The 8,287-nt window shown below is 35.7% G+C and overlaps 1 non-coding gene across 1 annotated transcript; it reads right to left on the bottom strand.

Moving 5' to 3' along the window:
- Positions 1–2,401: 2,401 nt before the first annotated feature.
- Positions 2,402–2,508, bottom strand: LOC123281899 (U6 spliceosomal RNA). The gene has a single exon (XR_006521697.2). It is a non-coding gene; the product is annotated as a U6 spliceosomal RNA (small nuclear RNA).
- Positions 2,509–8,287: the final 5,779 nt, after the last annotated feature.

The raw sequence follows: 8,287 nt of genomic DNA, 5'->3' as shown, positions 1-8,287 counted from the left end.
AGAACAATGCCTTACATAAGGTATTTACTCAAATATTTGTCCAATAAATGAAATAGACACTATTCTCCTCCTTACTTTTGAACTATCCAGAGCCATGTCTACCCCTCAATACAGATGAGCTTTTTTTTTTTTATTGAGTTAATGATAGGTTACAATCTTGTGAAATTTCAGTTGTACATTAATGTTTGTCATTCGTGTTGTAGGTGCACCACTTCACCCTTTGTGCCCACCCCCCACCCGACCTTTCCCCTGGTATCCACTAAACTGTTCTAGTCCATAATTTTAAATTCCTCATATGAGTGGAGTCATACACAGATTATCCTTCTCTCGCTGGTTTATTTCACTTAACATAATTCCCTCAAGGTCCATCCATGTTATTGCAAATGGAACGATTTTGTTCTGTTTTACAGCTGAGTAGTATTCCATTGTATATATGTACCACATCTTCTTTATCCATTCATCTGTTGCTGGGCACTTAGGTTGCTTCCATGTCTTGGCTATTGTAAATAATGCTGCAATAAACATTGGGGTGCATAGGACTTTTGGGATTGCTGACTTCAAGCTCTTTGGATAAATACCCAGTAGTGGGATGGCTGGATCCTATGGTAGTTCTATTTTTAATTTTTTGAGGAATCTCCATACTGTTTTCCACAGTGGCTGCACCAGTTTGCATTCCCACCAGCAGTGTATGAGGGTTCCTTTTTCTCCGCAACCTCTCCAACATTTGTTACTATTAGTTTTAGATATTTTTGTCATTCTAACAGGTGTAAGGTGATATCTTAGTGTAGTTTTGGTTTGCATTTCCCTGATGATCAGCGATGATGAGCATCTTTTCATGTGCCTATTGGCCATCCGTATATCTTCTTTGGAGAAATGTCTGTTCATGTCTCCAGCCCATTTTTTGATTGGGTTGTTTGATGTTTTGTTGTTGAGTTGTGAGAGTTCTTTATATATTATGGATATTAAGCCTTTGTCAGATATATGACTTGCAAATATTTTTTCCCAGTTAGTGGGTTGTTTTTTTGTTTCAATCCTGTTTTCATTTGCCTTGAAGGCACTCTTTAGTCTGATGAAGTCCCATTTGTTTATTCTTTCTATTGTTTCCCTTCTCTGAGAAGGCATGGTGTCCGAAAAGATCCTTTTAATACTGATGTCAAAGAGTGTACTGCCTACGTTTTCTTCCAGAAGCCTTATGGTTTCAGGTCTCACCTTTAGGTCTTTGATCCATTTTGAGTTTATTTTGGTGAATGGTGAAAAAGAATGGTCAATTTTCATTCTTTTACATATGGCTTTCCAGTTTTCCCAGCACCATTTGTTGAAAAGACTTTCTTTTCTCCATTGTATGCCCTCAGCTCCTTTGTCAAAGATAAGTTGTCCATAGATGTGTGGTTTTATTTCTGGGCTTTCAATTCTGTTCCATTGATCTGTGCACCTGTTTTTGTACCAGTACCATGCTGTTTTGATTACTGTAGCTTTGTAGTATGTTTTGAAGTCAGGGATTGTGATGCCTCCCGTTTTGTTCTTTTTTCTCAGGATTGCTTTAGAAATTCGGGGTCTTTTGTTGCCCCATATGAATTTTAGGATTCTTTGTTCTAATTCTGTAAAGAATGTCATTGGGACTCTGATTGGGATGGCGTTGAATCTGTAGATTGCTTTAGGTAGAACGGACGTTTTAACTATGTTTATTCTTCCAATCCATGTACATGGAATGTCTTTGCATCTCCTTATGTCGTCATCCAATTCTCTCAGAAAGGCCTTGTAATTTTCATTATATTGGTCCTTCACTTACTTAGTTAAATTTACCCCAAGGTATTTTATTCTTTTTGTTGCAATTGTGAATGGTATTGTGTTCTTGAGTTCTTTTTCTGTTGGTTCATTACTGGAGTATAGAAATGCTACTGATTTATGCAAATTGATTTTATACCCTGCAACTTTGCTGTAGTTGTTGATTACTTCTAACAGTTTTCCAATGGATTCTTTGGGGTTTTCTATATATAAGATCATGTCGTCTGCAAACAGCAAGAGTTTCACTTCTTCCCTCCCTATTTGGATTCCTTTTATTCCTTTTTCTTGCCTGATTGCACTGGCCAGGACCTCCAGTACTATGTTAAATAAGAGTGGTGACAGAGGGCATCCTTGTCTCATTCCTGTTTTCAGGGGGATGGCATTCAGTTTTTGCCCATTGAGCATGATGTTGGCTATGGGTTTGTCATATATGGCCTTTATTATGTTGAGGTAGTTTCCTTCTGTGCCCATTTTGTTCAGAGTTTTTATCATAAATGGCTGTTGGATCTTGTCAAATGCCTTCTCTGCATCTATTGAGATGATCATGTGGTTTTTATTACTCAGTTTGTTGATGTGGTGTATCACGTTGATTGATTTGCAGATATTGAACCATCCCAAAAATATGGAACGCTTCACGAATTTGCATGTCATCCTCATGCAGGGGCCATGCTAATCTTCTCTGTATCGTTCCAATTTTAGTATATGTGCTGCCGAAGCGAGTACTCAATACAGATGATTTTAATAAAGTATTTGGAGGAAACAAATATGATTAAATTAGAATAATGAGGATGATACATGATTATATATTCCTGTAGAGTCTTTTTGTGCAAATAAGAAATGATGTGGGCATAGATTCTGAACTGGGCTTGGTCTTGAACTAGCAACATATACATGGCCAATCCTTTTCTTTACTTGGTCTTACCTTTATTATCCATAAAAGGAGATAATTGAACTATATAATCTATTCTTTAGTAAAATGAGCATACATTTTAAATAGAATGTCTCTTTTGATTCCATAGGAGCTCATCAGGAAGGTCAAGTAGAGATTGTAATGCTCATTTTTAAGTGATTCACAATTAAAATAAAATAAGTTATGCAATTTGCCCAAGGTCACAAAATGAGCCTATGGAATAAATATAAATAGGGTTCCAGATTCCAGACATATAGACTTGGTCTGGTGTACTGTGATGATATTTTCATATGCAACAATCATATTAAATGAAGTCCTTCATCAAGTTATAAAGTAGTTATAGGAAGAATGCAGAGAATTTGGAATTTCAATACAATATTTGTAAGTTAAAATATTCTGTTATCAGGGCAGAGCTTTTAACACATTAACATCCTCATCGTGTTCTGACAATCTTAATTTCATAAGTTTTTGGAGATGAATTTTATACTGTGTGCAGCCACAGATCAATCAAGCTCATGCCACCCAGAAGTAGGGTAGGATCCTACATAGCCAAAGTTGGGTCCTTTGCCTAAAAATTTCTCCTACACCCTGATTGAAATGTTACAACATGTAAGTTCATATGTATAAATGAGCTGTCCTCTTAAAAATTTTGAGGGAAAATTAAGAGGATTCCTGTACACATTAGGGAAACTATTATGAATTGATTCAAATAACTTTCCTAGAATTAGCTGCACTGAAGGATTGACACTTTAATAAGTGGTTAAATGAGTAGCTAGGGAGGATAACTGATTTTAGAAAAAAGGCTTTTTGAGAGAAATAGGATCTTTTAGCACCTTAAGATGTTGTTCCTTTGTCTTCTGGCTTCCACAATTTCTGTTGAAAAATCAACAGCTCTCGTTTAAAGGTAATGTGTTATTTTTTTCTTTTTTGTTTTCTCCTCTCACTGTATTAACAGCTACCTCTTTGGTTTTTAATAGTTTGACTATTTTGTTGTTAGCTGTAGTTATGTGTGGAATTTGTAGAGATTCTTGAATCCAAAGTTTTCCATCTTTTATTGGTTTTGAAAAATTATTAGCTAGCATTCATCCCAATATTTATCTATTTATTGTCACAGAAATAGATACTTCTCCTTCTGAGACTTTAATTATGCATATGGTAAGAATTTTCACTCTGTCCCATGTATATTTTACACACACCGACACATAAATTCTTTCTTGTCTTTTATTTCACCTAGTTTTATTTTTCTGATTGTTATTCTGGTTCATTTGTACTCTTTGCTACTATGTATAATTTACTATTAAAGTTACATATTGATTCTTTAAACATAGTTATTCTGTATTTGAGTATGGAATTCCCATATTTTCATTTGACAAGTATACTTCCATATGAATATATATATAGGTATATATACTTGAATACACATGTGTGCACATATATATATATATAGACAGAGGGAGAGAGAGAGTCTATGGAGTTCTCTACCTTTCCCTCTAATATCTTGAACTTATTAATTATATTTATTTTTAAATCACTCTCTATCTCAATATAAGAATCGTCTGTATTCAATCATTTGATCATATTTTTTTGACATGTCTCGTGATTTTTTATGGAATGCCACATACTTTCAGTTAAAAAGTGTAGAGATTCTAGATGGTGTTATCTACTCCAAACAAGACTAAATTTCCTTTTTGGCTGGCAGATAGAGTACCAGTTGTGTATCTTGATGCTGAATTGGTTGGTTTTAGCTTTTTCTGACTGGTGTATTTCAGTTTTCTCCTTACTCCTAGGGTTGGTTGTGTCTACCCCATCCCTTTCACATTTGCAGGATTTGAACTCTAGCCTTCATCTTCTCAGCAATATATGAGGAAATTTCTGCCCTGTTCTTTAGCCTCCTAGATGCTGTTTTAGTCTGGGTTTCTTGGTCTTCCCTTGTGCTTGAGTATCTTTGGAATTGGTCGATTCCTCGGGGAAATACCATACACATAGTTTTTTGGCTCATCTGTGTTTTTTTTGTCCCTGAGCTAACATCTGTTGCTAATCTTTTTTTGTCTTCTTCTTCTCCTCCCCAAAGCTCCCCAGTACATAGTTGTATATTCTAGTTGTAGGTTCTTTAATTCTGCTGTGTGGGACACCACCTCAGCAAGGCTTGATGAGTGGTGCTAAGTCTGTGCCCAGGATCCAAACCTGCGAAACCCTGGGATGCCGAAGTGGAGCACGTGAACTTTACCACTTGGCTATGGGTCCAGCCCCCTGGCTCACTTCTTTCTAGTTGTCTGCTCTCATGGATTTTGCCACTTTCATCCCAGGTCATTTGGCAACTCAGGACCATATTCTCTGTTCAGTCAGCAAGACTAAGCTTTCTCCTTGGGTTCCATTTCAACTTACTGTGAATTGGTATAAAGCCTTAGGGAAAAGAGAGGTAAATGTGGAGGAGCTCATGTTCTTGTGCTGTCTTTTCTCATGGACTTCAGGCCCTCAAGTCCTGCCTGCAGTGGTTATCTTCTAATGTGTTCAGGCAGGTTTGTTTTAAAGTTGAATTTTGTCCAGCATAATTCCTATGGTAGGGTTAGTCCAATTCAAGTTACTCTTTCATGGCCAGCCTTGGATATCCAGTTCTTCCTGATTTTATTCTCCTAGATATTATTAATTTTTTCCTCTCTATTTCAATGGCTTCTACTGTTCGTGCTCCCCTCTTCTTATCCCACCCCAATTTAGAAATCACGCTTATCCAAGAAGTTAGTGATCAAATCTGTCTTATAGACTCTCAGTCTTTTTGTTGGTTATGCCTTTCCACCTTATCAGCTCGAAGTTCAGACCATTCCATTGCATTAACAACTCACTTCCTATAACAATTGACAATTGATGATAAATTAAAGGGTATTAGCCATGAAAATGTGAGCTTTCCTGCAAATTCATTTTTAAAAAAATGTTCTCAGTGTATCTCCTTTACTGATCTTTCCTCCTTATTTGAGGCTCTTGACATGCCAATAAGAAAATGGATGGTGTTATACATAGTCTAAGGAGGTTTAAAATATCCACAGGTGTGAATCTTCTGACCTAATATCTCCAACCTAACTCTGTGAATATTTCTCCTATTAAATTTACCTCAACAATGTTAGTTTATTTTCAGATAAGCAAGATAAATTACAACATAACAAAACAAAGCAAAAACTAATCTCTTCATCTCAGTGTTGTCCTTTCTTTTTTTGCATTTTGAAAAATGCCTTCTTATTTCTGCTTGGTGCCTCTTTTCAATGTTATTTCTGCTGATTTTAACATTGAACCCCCACTGGATGTACAATAGCAAATTTCAACAATGAGCCTCGCATTTTATAAGCAATTTACATGCATTTCTAAATTCATCAGAATATCATTGTTTTGAATCTCACTATTATTCAGTTTTTCAGGGTTCTAGGTTCCTAGAGACAAATTATATATATGTATATATGATTACTAATAGTTTCAGAAACCATATATTTCCAAAGTAATGGTTTTTAAAAACTCAGAGCCCTATTCTGTATTCAACTGAAACATCTATTCTCAGTCTAAATTTCTGGTATGACTATTTTCCCCTTCTTCCCAAATTATTGCATATCTCTTTGTCTTTGAGACTTAGCTAGAATTTGCATTGATAATGAGTTTTAATGAGAATTTAATTCGTGATAGCTTTTGTGAACTAAAATATATGTAACAATAAACAAGTACAAAAATGAATAATTTAAAACCTTGAAATTCCAAAGCACTTGAAAATGTTGTTAGGGAGCTTGTTACTTAATTTTGTGGATGGCCAAATAAAAATGGTGCCCATTATATGCAGCTCTGACCTTGTGCAGAAATGAAATAATCATCTGGGACTATTGTCCCCAAAGTAATTATTAACTAGTAGCGCTTGCCTTTTCCCCTGTTTCTGCCTGACTTATTTATATTTTCCTTTGCAATTTGTCTTGCTTTATGTCTCCTGGAAATTGGTATTTTGTTCTTTCATTTCCATAATTTCAATCTAGCTTGCACATTCTCCAAAATGCATGCTTGTAAATTGCATGTGCATATCCGTTTTGAAACTTTCAGTGTTTTTACTCTAAATAATTTCAAAGGGACCATAAGTAACTTTTTTTTCCCTCTACTCTGCTCATTTTAAACGTTCTCAGGTACCGTGGTCCTTAGGTTTAAACATTTTCAATGAATAATATTAGGTATAAGAAACATTTAAATGTTTGCTTTTAATGTCAAATAATTCAAATTTGTCAGTTTAGGTGGGTATGTATCTCTTTAAAGAACCATAGTAAACTTGGATAAAAAGTCGTACTCTGAACGATCTGATATTTCTCTGGGAAATTTGACAAATAAATTAACAGAAGCAATCTGCATGGCTGGTATAACTTATATCTTAGATTTAGGAATTTGATTTTTTTGTCCAAGGCCTGGCAAAATATTGTGTAATAGTAGATGTGGTCTCCTAGATATTCTAAATATATTTCTATGTATATGAGCCAATATATAAGCCTTCTTATTGATGGAGAATTTGTGCGAACATATTTATCTGAGAAAAGCTGGGCATAACTGGAAGAATTCCTGCTATCTGCTACAAAAGAAAAATTGGAAGATTTGCTGGAAACTTTAATATTTCATTCAAATGAAGATTTTCTGGTCTGTGATGATTGATTGAAAACTAAAATGTCTTAACTATAACTATCTGCCTAAAATCCTATAATTAAAATTAGAGAAATTATTCCATCGTGTTCCAGTCAAGATGTTCCATTACTGAGCATGTCAAAAGGAACTGTATGGCTATTTTTTTTTTCTTTTTCTGGACTTAGAACCAAGCAATCTAGTTTCAAAGCCCCACAAACAGACACATACACAAGTTATAGGTACTTTGGCACAGATACATTCACTGCAAGATTATTTTTAAAAGTAAAGCTTAAAAACTTGAAATGAACTAACCTTCAACCGTGGGTAAATGGATGAGTAAATCATGTTTCTTTGGCATGATGGACTATTATTAAATATACATAATAAATAAAAATGAAAACTTATAAAGTCTGCATTAACAGGAAACTGATTTGAAATTGCAGGGTTAAAAATATGCCTATATGTATATTTTTAGTAATGTCCTTTTAGTCCTCCCCTTCCTGGACTCAGGTGACCTGGAGCAAAGGAGGGAGGTGGCTCTATTATCACTGGACAGTTTCAATACTCTGACTCTTCACTAAGCCTCCTCTGATGCCACCCCAATGAGGAAGAGAGGGCCGCCTCATTACTGCCAGATGGGAGTGGAAATGTAGGCTCCCCACATGGTCTCCACTGCCTCATTGGGGCAAAGGTGTTGTTACTGCTAGACAGGGATGAAAATACTGACAACATCCTCCACCTTCTCTGTCATCATCCCAGCAGGATTGGGGCAACTTCTTTCAGTGTGGCAAAAGTAGAAGTCTAGGTTTTCCACTTTGCTGGTGGAGTGGTGGTAGAACCACAGTGTGTGTGTGTGTTTGTGTTTGTGGGGTGTGTGTGTGTGTGTGTGTGTGTGACTATAGTGGAGCAGTTATCTAAAAATCTAAAAGTGTCAGTCTTAGTCTTACTACCTTGTCCCTT

The sequence above is a fragment of the Equus asinus genome, chromosome 28, assembly GCF_041296235.1.
Source record: "Equus asinus isolate D_3611 breed Donkey chromosome 28, EquAss-T2T_v2, whole genome shotgun sequence".
Classification (NCBI taxonomy): Eukaryota; Metazoa; Chordata; class Mammalia; order Perissodactyla; family Equidae; genus Equus; species Equus asinus.
The sequence above is the reverse complement of the archived record's forward strand: the minus strand, read 5'-3'. Positions and strand labels throughout refer to the sequence as shown.